The following is a 14,402-nucleotide window of genomic DNA, read 5'->3' as shown; positions in this document are numbered from 1 at the left end:
TAGCCGTGAAACCAGGTGGCCCGGGTTCGATTCCCGGTCGGGACAAGTTACCTAGTTGAGGTTTTTTCCGGGGTTTTCCCTCAACCCAATATGAGCAAATGCTGGGTAACTTTCGGTGCTGGACCCCGGACTCATTTCACCGGCATTATCACCTTCATCTCATTCAGACGCTAAATAACCTAGATGTTGATAAAGCGTCGTAAAATAACCTACTAAAAACAATAGTAGTAGTAGTAGTAGTAGTAGTAGTAGTAGTAGTAGTAGTAGTAGTAGTAGTAGTAGCAATAATAGTAAGTTACAGCAGTAGCAATAATAGGAGCAGTGATAGTAATAATAGTGATAGTAGTAACAGTAGTTATAATGCGAGTAATAGTAATAGTAGGTTTAATAACAATAGTAGTTGTTATTCTAGCGAATTCGCAAGGCAAGAATTTTTTGCCAGTATTTATAATAATTATTTCAACTGGAAAAAAGCATATATAGCCTACTTATTTGGCATTATCTATCCAGGATACGAGATGTACAAATTGAAAAAAAAAACAGCCCTCAGAAGATACTTACTTACAAGTGGCGTTTAGAGAACCCGGAGGTTCATTTCCGCCCTCACATAAGCCCGCCATCGGTCCCTATCCTGAGCAAGATTGATCTAGTTACTACCATCATACCCCAACTCCCTCAAATTCATTTTAATATTATCCTCCCATATACGTCTTGGCCTCTCCTCAAGTCTTCCAACTAACACTCTATATGCATTTCTGGATTCACCCATGCGTGCTACATGCCCTGCCCATGTCAAACGTGTAATTTTAACGATCTTAATTAAGTTAGGTAAAGATACAATGCGTGCAGTTCTGCGTTGTGTAACTTCCTCCATTCTCGTGTAAGTTCATCCCTCTTAGCCCCAAATATTTTTCTAAGAACCTTATTCTCGAACATCCTTAACCTCTGCAAATCTAGCTTTCAGGTAGAAGCTCCCTGTGAAGCAGGCTTGAATAATTTCAAGGGTAAAATTTTTTCCGGGGCCGAGTATCGATCCCGGGACCATTCGCACGAATGCTCTACCGACTGAGCTATCCCAGGAACCGTATACGACACCGTCACAATTCTTCCCTTTATATCCACACAACTCAAATGGACTGACAAGACGCCAGAAACCCAGCTTTGAGTGCACACAGTTCTGTGTGACTTAAATTGTGGCTTTCTGTTAAGGTAACTTACCTACAGTAACGAATATATTGCGCGAATCTGAATGAATGAATAAATGAATAAATTAATAAATGAATGAAGGTTGGTTAGTAGGTTATTTTACGACGCTTTATCAACAGCTTAGGTTATTTAGCGTCTGAATGAGATGAAGGTGATAATGCCGGTGAAATGAGTCCGGGGTCCAGGACCGAAAGTTACCCAGCATTTGCTCATATTGGGTTGAGGGAAAACCCCGGAAAAAAACCTCAACCACGTAACTTGCCCCGAGCGGGAATCGAACCCGGGCCACCTGGTTTCGCGGCTAGACGTGCTAACCGTTACTCCACAGGTGTGGACTAAATGAATGAATGAATGAATGAATGAATGAATGAATGAATGAATGAATGAATGAATTAAGTTTAAATACATAAAAGCTACCTTTCGCCATTCTTGAGTGTTGTGGGACTTAATATATGAACGTTTCAGAACTACCTACAGATCCCATCATTAGGGCAGATAGGTTGGACCGAATAGTGAGATACGCAAAGGAAACTTATAATATAGCTGCGGAAATAAATAGGCAGATAGGCAGTCTGTATTTCATATTATATTGTCTGTGTACGCAACTGTCAAGACGTATAGTTTAATGTACGCAGTAACCACGGTCGCATAGGACAAGGAAGTTTGCTACCAATGTGCTATTTTGTATTATCTTCTGATGTTTCTCTGTATCTTGTAGAATAAATGTTAAGAAAGTTACGCCTTTTGAAAAAAAAATATGTGTCAGGTCTTGAGAAACCCAGAGTACTGAGCTAAACCGTATCAGGTTGCTCCACCCAATAGAATAGAGTAGAATATAATAGAACTAAATTAAACTGAAAGGCTTGAATTTAATAATCTTACACTTATTGTTTTCTTTCCATTAATCTTCTATCTTTCTTTAATATCAGTGAATTAATTATATTGCTACGAATTAACTAATAAAAATATAAATATTATTGATGCTCTATATAAAACTCTAGTTAGGAGTAAGCTAGAGTATGCGTCTATAATATGGTCACCTTACGGTCACCTCAATTCCAGTCCCATCAGATGCAAATAGAAAGGATACAGGAAAGATTTTTACGTTATTTATTTTTTAAAAATATCACGTGACGTCTTATGAGAAGCAAATTTCATATAATCAGTTACTTTTTAAATTTAATTATAAAACTTAAAAATCTAGACGATCAATAAATATCCAAATTTTACTCTATAACACTATTAATGGTATATTGAATAACTGTGATTTTCTTAAATTCCTTCAGTTCAATGTAAAACAAACAGAATTACATCATAGGCAACCTTTTGTTATTCCAATTCCTAGAACTGTTTTCTTCAAGAACTCTCCATTGTTTGTTATGTGTAATAAAACTCTCTGTCTTTAAACTGTGATTCTCAATTAGTCTTTAATCTTTAAACTGTGATTCTCAATTAGATTTTAGTTTAACAGTTAAAAACTGTGATTCTAAATTAGTCTTGAGTCTTTAAACTGTGATTCTCAATTAGATTTCAGTTTAACAGTTAAAAATGTCATACAATATTAAAAAGAACTGTATTTCCTTAGATATTTAAATTATGAATAAGTGTCTTATGGTGTTTTTATACTAGTTTGGAAATAATTTTGTATTATTATATTGACATTTGGCAATATATTAACTGCAAAATTATATTCTAGCATCTATTATGTATCTTTCTTTCGTGTTGTTTGGTTTGTTTCTTCTTATAATGTATTTTGTATATGTATCAATGTAAGCCACCTATAATATTGGAAGCTTGCTTCTGTCGGTTGTGGATTTAAAATAAATAAACTAAAATGAAATGAAATAAAATAAAATAAAATAAAATAAAATAAAATAAAATAAAATAAAATAAAATAAAATAAAATAAAGTATTTTGAAATAAACAACCACAGTTCATTTACTAGAGGAAGATAGAAAAGAGCAGGATTTTCGCAATGTCAGGTTTGAGATAAATAGGACCGCGAGTATTAGCCCATTGCATATGAATAGCCTGTGCTAAGTTCTGAATATTCATACCTGCGCATTGAGAAATCGAGAGCTTCCAGAGCAGCTGCACTATTTTACACGACCTTGCCTCGACACAAGAATTTCATTGCCTGAAGTATTCCTTTATTTCGGTCGTAAACTTTATTATGGCTTGGTCACAAAGCATTTGCTTTGTGCTCTGTTATTAAAACACATTCTATATAACTATGAACCTCTGTTCTTACGTATCCACATATCCTGCTCAGATTCCACGATGTTTCCTGACAAAACCTTCTAACCAGGTACCGTAATTTCCCATAACTATGGTCCAGGCACACAACTATGGTCCAAAACGCATTATGTACTACTTAGTCCCCCAAGAGTTCGGTGTTTGCCATTTAAGGCGCCAGTGTGATGGAATTATGTTCCCCATAGATGCTTCTATCTACCATTACACGTGTCAATGATATGGATGCTTAACAAGGTCAGTGTGCATCGTTCTATTGAATGTGTGAAGACACGAAATCATTCAGTTTGTGATTGTCTGTTTTATTAAGCTCTCCTCTGTAGAACTGGTACGTTATAGATATATGATTCTTTGTACAATTAAACCTGGCTATATAGTGTTTACTTTCACGTAATAATTACACTGGCAGAGGTTAAGGACTCTGCGTGAAAAATGTTTAACCTCAAGGCTAGAAGTCTGTCCTCAACTATGTACCACAATTTTCGTGGACCATAGTTGTATTTCATTTTGAAATATTTGTTTCAGTAAAATGTGATCAATGTGATTATTTACTTCTGAAAATACGGTATCTCAGTATATTCTAAAATACCATTTAACATTATAGTCAAGTAAACAAAGAAACAGATTCAAAGGATCTAAATAAGCCTAATGAATGTAACTTTCAGTACGATAAATAAACATTATCAGTGAATTTATTTGCATAATATTTTGCTAAGAATGTGTTAGTTTATTTTGATACCATACTTTTGCTCTTTAATATACACTCACCTGCAAAAAAAAAAAAAAAAAAAAAAAAAAAAACCGGGCCAACTACATTTTCTTTAAAATTTTTTAAATAATTGTAGGTGTGCTGAGGTTCATTTAGTTATTCATTTATTTTGTGATACGTAACAATGTAATACCGAATATGTGATAGCCAACAATGATCTGAAAAAAATATTCTCGGGCTCATTTCGAACTAAGCCGAAGATGTCTACAGACTGGTAAGATCTTTTGAGGCAATATTGGAGTATACTCCATTGTATACAAATGCCACTAAGTCCTACCGATTCAGGAAAAGTGGAAAAGTGGTTGCATTGATAGAAGGTGGGAATAGTCAGCGTTATGTGGCTGCAGTTCTTGAGATTCCTCGTCGATCGACCGTACAACGAGTGTACCATCGCTTTAGAGAAACAGGAGGTTATTCCAGGAGACCCGATTCAGGGAGAAAACGAGTAACTTCGGCTCGTGACGACCATTTTATTGTCCTAGACACATTAAGAAATCACCATTCCACAGCTATTGAGACCAGAAGAGCCTTCCAGAAAATAAGACAAGTTAACATGAGTGAGAGAACTGTAAGATGACGTCTGGATGAATGTGGGCTGATTCCAGAAGACCAGCTAAAGGCCCAGAATTGCTCCAGCAACATCGTGTTGAACGATTACGCTTTGCTCACAATCATGCTACTTGGAATCTGGGGGAGTAGCGACGAGTGCTCTTCACAGATGAATCGAGATTTAGTTTACAGATGGTCGTGAAAGAGTGTGGAGAAGAGAAGGAGAACGTTTTTCTTCATGTACCTTCAGTTCACGTGTGAGTTTCCAAGGTGGATCAGTAATAGCATGGGGTGGCATTTCGTATGAAGCTCACACAAACTTGTTTTCATTAATGGAGGTGCTTTGACTGCTCCAAGATACATCGAAGAAGGTCTAATTTAACATGTGGTACCATATGCCCCACTTATTGGTGGAAAGTTCCTGTCAATGCATGACAATGCTTGCCTTCATGCTACAAGAATCGTGGATGAGTTCCTTCACGACGTTGGATTGAATAGGATGACATGGCCAGGAAGAAGTCCTGATATAAACCCTATTGAACATGTGTGGGAAATGCTAGGGAAGCGAGTTAGAAGTCGTCTAACTACTCACAGTAACTTACAGCAGCTCCGAAATGTTCTAAGTAATGAATGGAATAGAATCGACCAGGCTGGCATCCAGATCTGATCGAAGGGTTGAATCGGCGAATGGTAAGTCATACAGTCACGGGGAGGCAATACCCGCTATTACCAACATCTGGGTGGGCACAAAATCAGTTGAACGTTTGGAAGAAAATTGATATAATTTGTAAGTTTTTACACCTTTTAATTATATCCAATGTTTGGCGTTGAAAATAATGGCGCAAATGATAATAAGTTTTTTTTTTCTGGGAAGCAATGTTTTCTTCATTTCATAAAGGATTTTCTGATTCTCACCTCATAAAAAATTGAGAAACTTTAGGCGGCCAGGTTTTTTTTTTTTTTTTTTTTGCCGGTGAGTATAGTTATTCATTATTGCAGAAAAATGACTTTCAGATTTCACTTGTTTATTGAGTGTTTATGTAATGTGTACTAATAAAAAGAATCCATGTACTTTTTATTTATTTTTAATATTTCTGTGCTAGATTATGTTTATACCCTTAAATTAGAAACTCAATGTATTGATTTACGAATAATTACAGTTCCAGCTATAGTCCATTCATGCTTTAAAGCATGAATATATGAGTGGACCATAGTTGGGCAACTCAGAATACAACTATGTACCAATGCTTATTATTTTTTTAACACTTGTAATTAAATAATTTCAAACACATATGTCAATATTTATTTAATATAAACTTACAAGAGTCCGAAGCCAACATTTCACTTAATCTGGATGAATAGTACTGAATATACAAAGAAAAATGTGACAAATGTGGACCATAGTTAGGGGAAACTACGGTACTAAACTTTGTGAATGATTCTGACGACACAGTTGTAATTTTTTGAGGTTCATCCTGGACTAGTGTATACGAAAATGCAAATAATGATATCAGTGTTATTAAAATATGGCTCAGATAGCTATTTTCTTTCACTAAATATTTCTAAGACTACTTTGATCCCATTTTCCTTAAACGCAAGTGGTTTACAACAATAAAATCTTGTGATAAATAGGGCCGTGACATCGGTATATTTATACAGGGATATCATTTTATTTTTACTAACATTTCTGATATTAACCTGGCTATAGGCACCGTGCATGGGTCTCAAAATCGTACTGGTGGCGCCGCGCAGTGTCTCAATTTCTAATTAACTACAGACTCGCAGTCATTCACTAGTCATGTGTGATATAGAAATTACATGCGGCTTTCTGCCGATAAAAAGTTGTAATATTAGTAAGAATGGGTTCATTGATTCATAGTGTTCTGTCCAAGAGCAGGTCTTTCACTGCAAACCTAGCAATCTCCAGTCTTTAATTATTTTATAGACTCAGTGGAAAGTTCAGTACTGCTAGAGGAGTGTAAAAATCTAACTTCAAAATTCCTGAAATATCAGTGCAGTTGTTTGGCATTTAAATCAGATTTCAGACCATTGAATGAGGGTGAACAGTCATATTACTAAAACATTGACATGTGTAATATTTGTGTGTATAATGTGTCTATAAATTACGTATTTTAATATGATTTAATTCTAAAAGTAGTCTTAATTACACTTCCTGAATAATGGGCGACTGCAAATTCTCTAAAACACAACACATATGAGCAGGGAACGGATTTATATGGACTAAAAATATATGAAATATGTAAATATATATGTAGTTATTTTTACCAAAATATGGAATTAAATATGGATTTTTACCAAAATATGGAATTAAATATGGACTTAAAATTATAAAAAAAATGACTATGTACGTTAAATATTGGTACATTTTAATCAAACTAAACAAAAAATATAATGGACGTACCTTATCTTCCAATGTAGTTTCAACAAAACACAATTTTTATTGTCTGTTACCATAACAATAGGTTACAAACATTTCTTTCAAGTGCTGAAAAGTGAATCTTCTTCTATTGTCTCTGAGGATAGATTTATACTGATACTGACTAAAAGAGCGTTCGACGTCACAAGAAGTAACTGGTACATAATTCAATTTCACAATGTCTGCTGGGGATAAGTCCAAGTTAATCTTCACTGTTGATTCACCACTCATCACAGCAACAACCTTTTGTAGTTCTTCATATCCAGGGTTTTTTGAAAGTACAGTGTCCACCTTAGCTCTTACTGCATCTGCAACTTTACCTCTACCACGATTCAGTTGTTCCACTATTTATAATTTCAAAACTTTCAGATAGTGAAAGGTGCCTATTTTGGAGACTTTTGAGCGTTTTTATGATGCATGAAAATGTATGCTGAATGTGAGCTAAGTCATTCTTCACACTTATGTCACAGGTAACTGTTTTCGCAGTATCAATTGAGACTGCATCTTCAGAGTCCAATGCAAGGAGAACATTGTTAATAGAGTCTATATGTTCGGCATAATATTCAACTGCTTCTAGCCATGTACCCCATCTAGTTAAAATTGGCTTTGGTGGCAATGGAATTTCAGGGTACATTTCTTTCAACACGTTAACTCTACTGGGAGCTTTGAGAAATACTTTTTTCACTGATGAAATCAACAAATCTACTTTAGGGAAATTGTCTCTGACCACTTCTGCCACACGATGAAATGCATGCGCCACACAAGTAAAATGAGTCAATTTAGGATATACAACAGATAATGCTTGTCCAGCTTTGACCATATAAGGGGCAGCATCGCTAATAAAGAATAACACATTATCGTACATAATACCCTTTGGCCACAGGATACCCATAGCTTCGTTGAACAGTTTAACTATAGTTTTGTTATTGCACTTTTCTAGAACATCACAATGTAAAAGAATTCGTTCAGAATATTGTTCACTTAACAAACCGATAACTACATTACCAACAAGTCTACCTTCTTTGTCGGGAGTCTCATCAATGGAAACCCAAATTGAACTATCTTTAATTTCATCTCTTATCTTCTGTATTGTCTCATCGTAGATGGATGGAGCATACGTCTTCCTAAGTGTTGACTCATCCGGGATTGTATGTTGAGTATATTTTTCAAGGAATTCCCTGAAGACCTTATTCTTTAGTTTGTAGAGAGGAATATCAGCAGAGATGAGAGAACGGCACAGGTCGATGTTAAACTCAGATCTTACATTCGATGTTGTTGGTTGTGTTAAAAACAATTGTCTCTGCTTGGAATTTAGTTGTTTGTTGGCCTGATGTTTATTAGTTGTAATGTGTTGTTGCACCAGGAACTTTTGTGTAGATGATACTGCACACTGACACAAATTACAAAATAATATTTTATTGTCAGTTGATAAACCATCTTCTTTAAATTCTGAAATGTAACTTGTTAGTTTTGATTTTAAATTGACTGAATGACGTACTTTTGGCATATTTACCGTCTTTATAGTATGATTTACAAAACTGAACCTATGTGTACTCTGACTGGCATTTAACTGTTGAGCTGCACAACTGAAGTCTGTTAAAAATTTTAAATTAAATTAATACAGTTTTGTAACTTACTTTCCCATTGTTGATAGGGCTGCTAATTTTCAAATAACTCTGATGTTAAAGGGATTACTGAACATGTGTTTAAATCTCTATTGTTGAAATGTATTTTTAAAAGTTAATGGAATTTTGTTTTGTTTTATTGTTAAACCTAATATAATATGGACTGTTTTATATGAAATATGGAAAATATATGGAAATTAACGAAAATATGTACTAAACTCTAAAATATGGAAAAATATGGAAAATAAAAGTAGGATTTTTCAACCCTACACATTGTGAAACATAAAGATAATGCAAAATATAAATTATATTAGCTTTATAAGTAAATATGTATTTACATATAAATCCTTTCCCTGCATATGAGCAATATCAACAACATACTACCTCTGACTGAGGTTCTGGCTGAGATGTACATCTGTTATCAGGCTGTATATCTCACTTGACCATATGTGTCAGAGGAAGAACAATATTGTTTGTATGCATATGAAGTCTGACTAGTGTAATTTGTAGCTAGTCGGCGATATATGCAATGGAAGGGAAAAGGAACTGGCCACTCTACCCCATGATATTCTGGTCTAGTTGCCTCATAAGTGGTGCCTTGTTGGTATCACTTATGAAGTTCAGACTTCTCTTTGGACAGTTGAATAAACAACAAGATCAACATGCGGAAGCAGTTCAATTGATAGTTTGTGTAAAATGTTATACTGTATATTTTAATTCGCTGAATGCACCTTTCAACATGAATTCGAACACTGGCAACGGTGTAAGTAGTTTCGACTTCTTCAGCTGTTAATTTACAATCGTACAGATACGGTGGAGTAACAACAATGATCCCTTTATCGGAGAAGTTTGTTATTCCGGGAAAACCTGACTTCATCACCACCTTCTAATGAAGTCAATAATCCGCAATCAGTTGTTATGAATGTGTCACTCGATCTGCCTCGGTAGCATTTAGATTTGAAGGTCACCATCTGATCCACATTGGGTGGCTGTTCCACTTCTGAACAATTAATTGTCACTCTACATTTTCTCAATATTGTTTCCTGAATACTTTCTCTGCTAGTCCAAAACCCAACATTACAGTAACGATTGTGGATGTCAACAACATTAAAGTGGCGGTAAAAATAAATTATAATTATAATTGTACGATTAACTCCGAACATCGCCCTCATAGCAGAATACGACAATCCAGTTTTCATTTTAATTGGAAAATATGAGTAGACGATTTTCTTTACTAATCTTACTCTTGGAAAGAATTTTTCGAAAGCTTTCGATGTGAAATTCACTAATAAAAATGGCAAAAATAATATGTATGGTCTACATCTTGGGGCGTTTCGACTATCTATGGTAGCTATTTTTGGGTTAAATGATAGAATTGGAAATATTTATTATGATTCTATGGGTATGATTGTGTTTCAATTGGCAGCAATTTTAACAATATATTCGAAACACAAATGTCACTCCCTTTAAGTCTGATAGTTCTGTCTCATATTTTATTGTAGAATAATTTCGGAAACCTTGCATTTCATTAAACATATCATCTATTCCTGAACGCTTGTCATAACATTTCTATGTGACTTCACTTCGGCATGTAATGGAATAGGCACTTGAGTAGACAATTCACACAATTCAATTGTGAAAGAAAAAACAAAATCACTAAGAATGGTTTCATTTAATTCTGCCTTTATGGCTACTTCATTTTTCGAAATAACACTCGTTGAGCATTCGCCTTCCATAAAACTTAAATATTCATATTTTCTTCTTCTTTGTGCGTCTCTTTCGTACCTTTCCGGAGCTAGTTGAGATGAGGCAGTCTTTTTCTTGTATTCTTTTATAAAAATACTGGGAACGGTATGCTAGTTTTGGGGGTGTTCTGATCTCGTTCTCAATAAAATTAATACCGCAAATTCTTGCTGCGGGTGTTGGTTTCCAAGGTGAACCATCAGCACTTGAAATCAAGAATTAAATATCGATATGAATACATTTAAAAATAAGTATATTATTATTTATTGTTGCTAATATTATATATAATATATATGTAAAGAACTCAGTAATTATGTATTTTTGGAAATTTAAATGATAAATTCCTGTCGTTGTTAACTTAATGGTCATTTATAAACATAATATATATATATATATATATATATATATATTTTTTATTTTTTTATTAGGCCTAGTATATAATAATACTATGATTACAAGCAGTGTAGCCTTATTTACTTTCGTCTGCGTACTGCACGGATCCACAATTAGCGTCGTTGCGCTTCAGTTTTCTGTTTTGGGAATGAATAAAAACAACATCGGTTGGTGTGTTCCTATAAGCATTACTACACTCAAGAACACAGTAATTTACATTACCTTTCCGCTTTTTAGGATCATCCATATTTCTAATCATTTAACCTGAGATGTTAAGTATATTCATACGCTTCAAGCACAACTCTATCGCTGCTGTCCCGCAGTTAGTAACAACAGTTGCCACCAGAGGAGCTTGCACTGTGCCTATAGCTATGGATCAATGATTAAGAACCGGAAACACGTTTGCTACCCCCTTCCACGACTGGAGTTCGAGGATACTGGCGTAATATACAAACAAATCACTTTACTAGATATAGTAGGGGAGAAAATTAGTTCATTCATTTACGTAAACTAGGAAATATCGCGATTTTGAGTTTGATAATTTTCATTAGGTTTTTGTTTAATCAAAATAAAGTACAGTATTAACAGTAAGTGTTTTTACTCACGAACTGAGCTATCCATGCTAACGTATTCATTATGCAGTGTATATTATAGTGTCTACAGCGCATTAGCGTACACTATAGAGAATGAAGCTAAATTGAAAAATAATCATAATATGGATATTTAAACACATTTTTGAAAATGGTGGTCGTTCATTTTGATACAGGCTTCAGTTCTAATGTGCATATTATCGCACTATAGACTATTGTACGTAATTCCAATTACCAGATTCGTACTTCGTATCAGTAAGTCATGTTGAAATAATTCTGTACCTACTCTATAAAAGAGACCTTACGTACTGTAAATTCAATCTTCACTTCTGCCCGATCTAAAAAGATAAAATTACTCAGACATGCTATCTACTGTCCGTCCCAGTGGTTACGTCGCAGCGTCGTAGAAAGGGAGGAAATCATTTGACAGTTAATTACTTAACGAGGCCCTTTTATTTAAGTTCTTTAAACAATTCCATGGGTATAATATTACGTAGACATCCAATTCCTAACAGAAATTAATGTTCCCAGAAAAGAGCTAAGACAGCCCAGCCATTAGCATTTACAGAGAGGCGAATAGAAGCAGGTGGGGGAAACCGGGATGCGACGTAGGCAAATGGAAAATGATGCAATATTAAAAGCTCTTTCGTCATTGGAAAAAGCGAACATATTTTTGGAACGTACTGTTTACTATAACTATGACTGTACTATACTGTACTGTACTATACTATGACTGTATATGCGGTCTTGGATCTGTGTGGAGGGCGGTTGAACTTCATTAGTAGAAGGGATGGGAGTGAAGTACATTCAAAAACTCAGGTACAATAAAAATTGAAGTAAAAATAAAATGATGTCCCTCGTATTAGTCTGAGGTGAACATACGACGCCCCGAGTTATAGTCCACGTGTTTCAAGTACAGGCAGCGGAAGCAAATTTGACACACGCCGTGTTTTGTATACGATTATTGGCTATTATAAAATCAAGACAATACAATCATTGTATAATAAGGGTTAATATCGGAAAGGTCTAAAATGCTGGTAATGTTGAGAATAATTGTTGGAAATCATACTTAAATTGTCACAAATTTGGTAAAACGTATGTCTGAAAAGATTTTTTTTTTTTTTTGCATTACAGTTTTAGAATGCCGAAAACTTATATGGCGTACAATTTTGCTTTCCCTATATTTAACTGTTACATTAATACGACATCGTCAAATAAATCGTTAAAACGTTAGTGATTGCATCTAGTCTCTTAAGAGGACGGCCGCTAGGTGATTGCTTCATAGTCGCACGAGATCTGTTCACTGCACCAACAATTGTTGACTGTTCTTGTTAAGGCTGAAAGCTACTTACAAGGTTGATTGAGAGCTGCTCTATCATTCATTACTTATCAGGATCGGCTATGTGGCGATACCGGAGACGTGCTGGGTTGTTTTTCCAAGTTTGAGTGGATCGAGTTCAAGGCAAGCCTTAAAAGACAGATTGAGGGTGAGTGAAGGCTTTACACTTCTATTGACACTTTGAATATCGTTTGAAAGCCTGTTTTGATAGACCTTTCTAATGCACTGAGGACAGAGTTGACACACTAAGGTCTGCGAGCCAGTTCCAACCAGTTAGACGGGACTCGCTCTTGCATCGTTGTGTGTATTTCGTCACTTTTGGAGTATGATAATAGAGATGTTCAGAACATAGTGGACATATCACCACCACCGCTACCATTATCACCATCATTCTTATGTCAATGGTTTCTCCAAGTTTATATTCTATTCTTATCTTCGTTGTCTTTATTCTAAACATTTTCCTCTTAATTTTAATGTTATTTTTTCCGTAACTTCATTTAATTTGTTTTTCGTCTTTTCCTATATTTTATTTTATTTTATCTTCCTTCATCTCATTTTTCTCAACTTCGTATATTTTATATATAATATTTCTCATTTTTACTTTTATTTTCTTACTTTTTCCCCATATTTGCTTTATTTTTTATTTTCTATGTTTTATAACCTCCATCTCTTACCTACCTTTAATTGTTGTTCATTGTTAGTAAAATAACATGTACAAAAGTACAGTCTTAATTCTTCCCTGACGGAGTAAAAATTCGTGCTCAGGGAGTTATCTAAACACATACTTAACACAAACAAAGATAATTATTTGACACAAAGTGGGTCAAGGAAAAAAATATAGGAATAAATTAACTTTAAAAAATACAATTTCAATTTTAACAATTTAACTTATACAAATAAATATACATATTAAACCAATATATATATATATATATATATATATATATATATATATATATATATATATATATATATAACCTACTTTAAAAATTAAATTCCTAACGTTATTTTTGAAATTTCTGATACTAAAATTTTCCAAATTTGGGTATTTTCAATTATTTTATTATATACCGTGTCTCGCTTAGAGAGATCGAGAAATAAATGCTCACCATTTAAAATGAGATGAAGATATCGTTGTGATTTACATCTGACAACATGCAGAAACTGTCAAAGTATATGTACCAATGGTTTAAAATCAGTTGCATGTTCATGCGCATGAGCACTAAGTTTATCGTGGAAATAAGCCTGGCGCAATTCAGTAGAACATTCCATCATTGGACCATTCTTCTTCATCGAGGCAACAGTCACAGGGAATCTGTATCTGAACATGTTGCAGAACTTTGTTGTTGATCAACTCCTCCCAGAATCGGTTTTTCGGCAACATGGGGCTCCACCCCATTCCTATGGAGCAGTGCGTGGCATCTTGAATGCAAACTTTCCCAATAGATTGATCGGAAGAGGAGAACCCTTGCCTGGCCACCTAGGTAACCGACTTGAC

The 14,402-nt window shown here is 34.6% G+C and overlaps 1 protein-coding gene across 3 annotated transcripts in view; it reads left to right on the top strand.

Annotated features, from left to right (window-relative positions):
• LOC138703095 (aminopeptidase N-like) overlaps positions 1-14,402 on the top strand; it is a 147,038-nt gene that overhangs the window by 51,716 nt on the left and 80,920 nt on the right. The window contains exon 1 of one of the 3 annotated variants that reach the window (XM_069830704.1): positions 12,968-13,052. The exons of the other annotated variants lie outside the window; for them this stretch is intronic. The gene's annotated coding sequence lies outside the window, so the exon portion shown is untranslated. Of the gene's footprint in view, positions 1-12,967; positions 13,053-14,402 lie in introns of those variants that run through there. 3 annotated transcript variants of the gene reach the window in all.

Source organism: Periplaneta americana, chromosome 1 (assembly GCF_040183065.1).
Source record: "Periplaneta americana isolate PAMFEO1 chromosome 1, P.americana_PAMFEO1_priV1, whole genome shotgun sequence".
Classification (NCBI taxonomy): Eukaryota; Metazoa; Arthropoda; class Insecta; order Blattodea; family Blattidae; genus Periplaneta; species Periplaneta americana.
The sequence above is the reverse complement of the archived record's forward strand: the minus strand, read 5'-3'. Positions and strand labels throughout refer to the sequence as shown.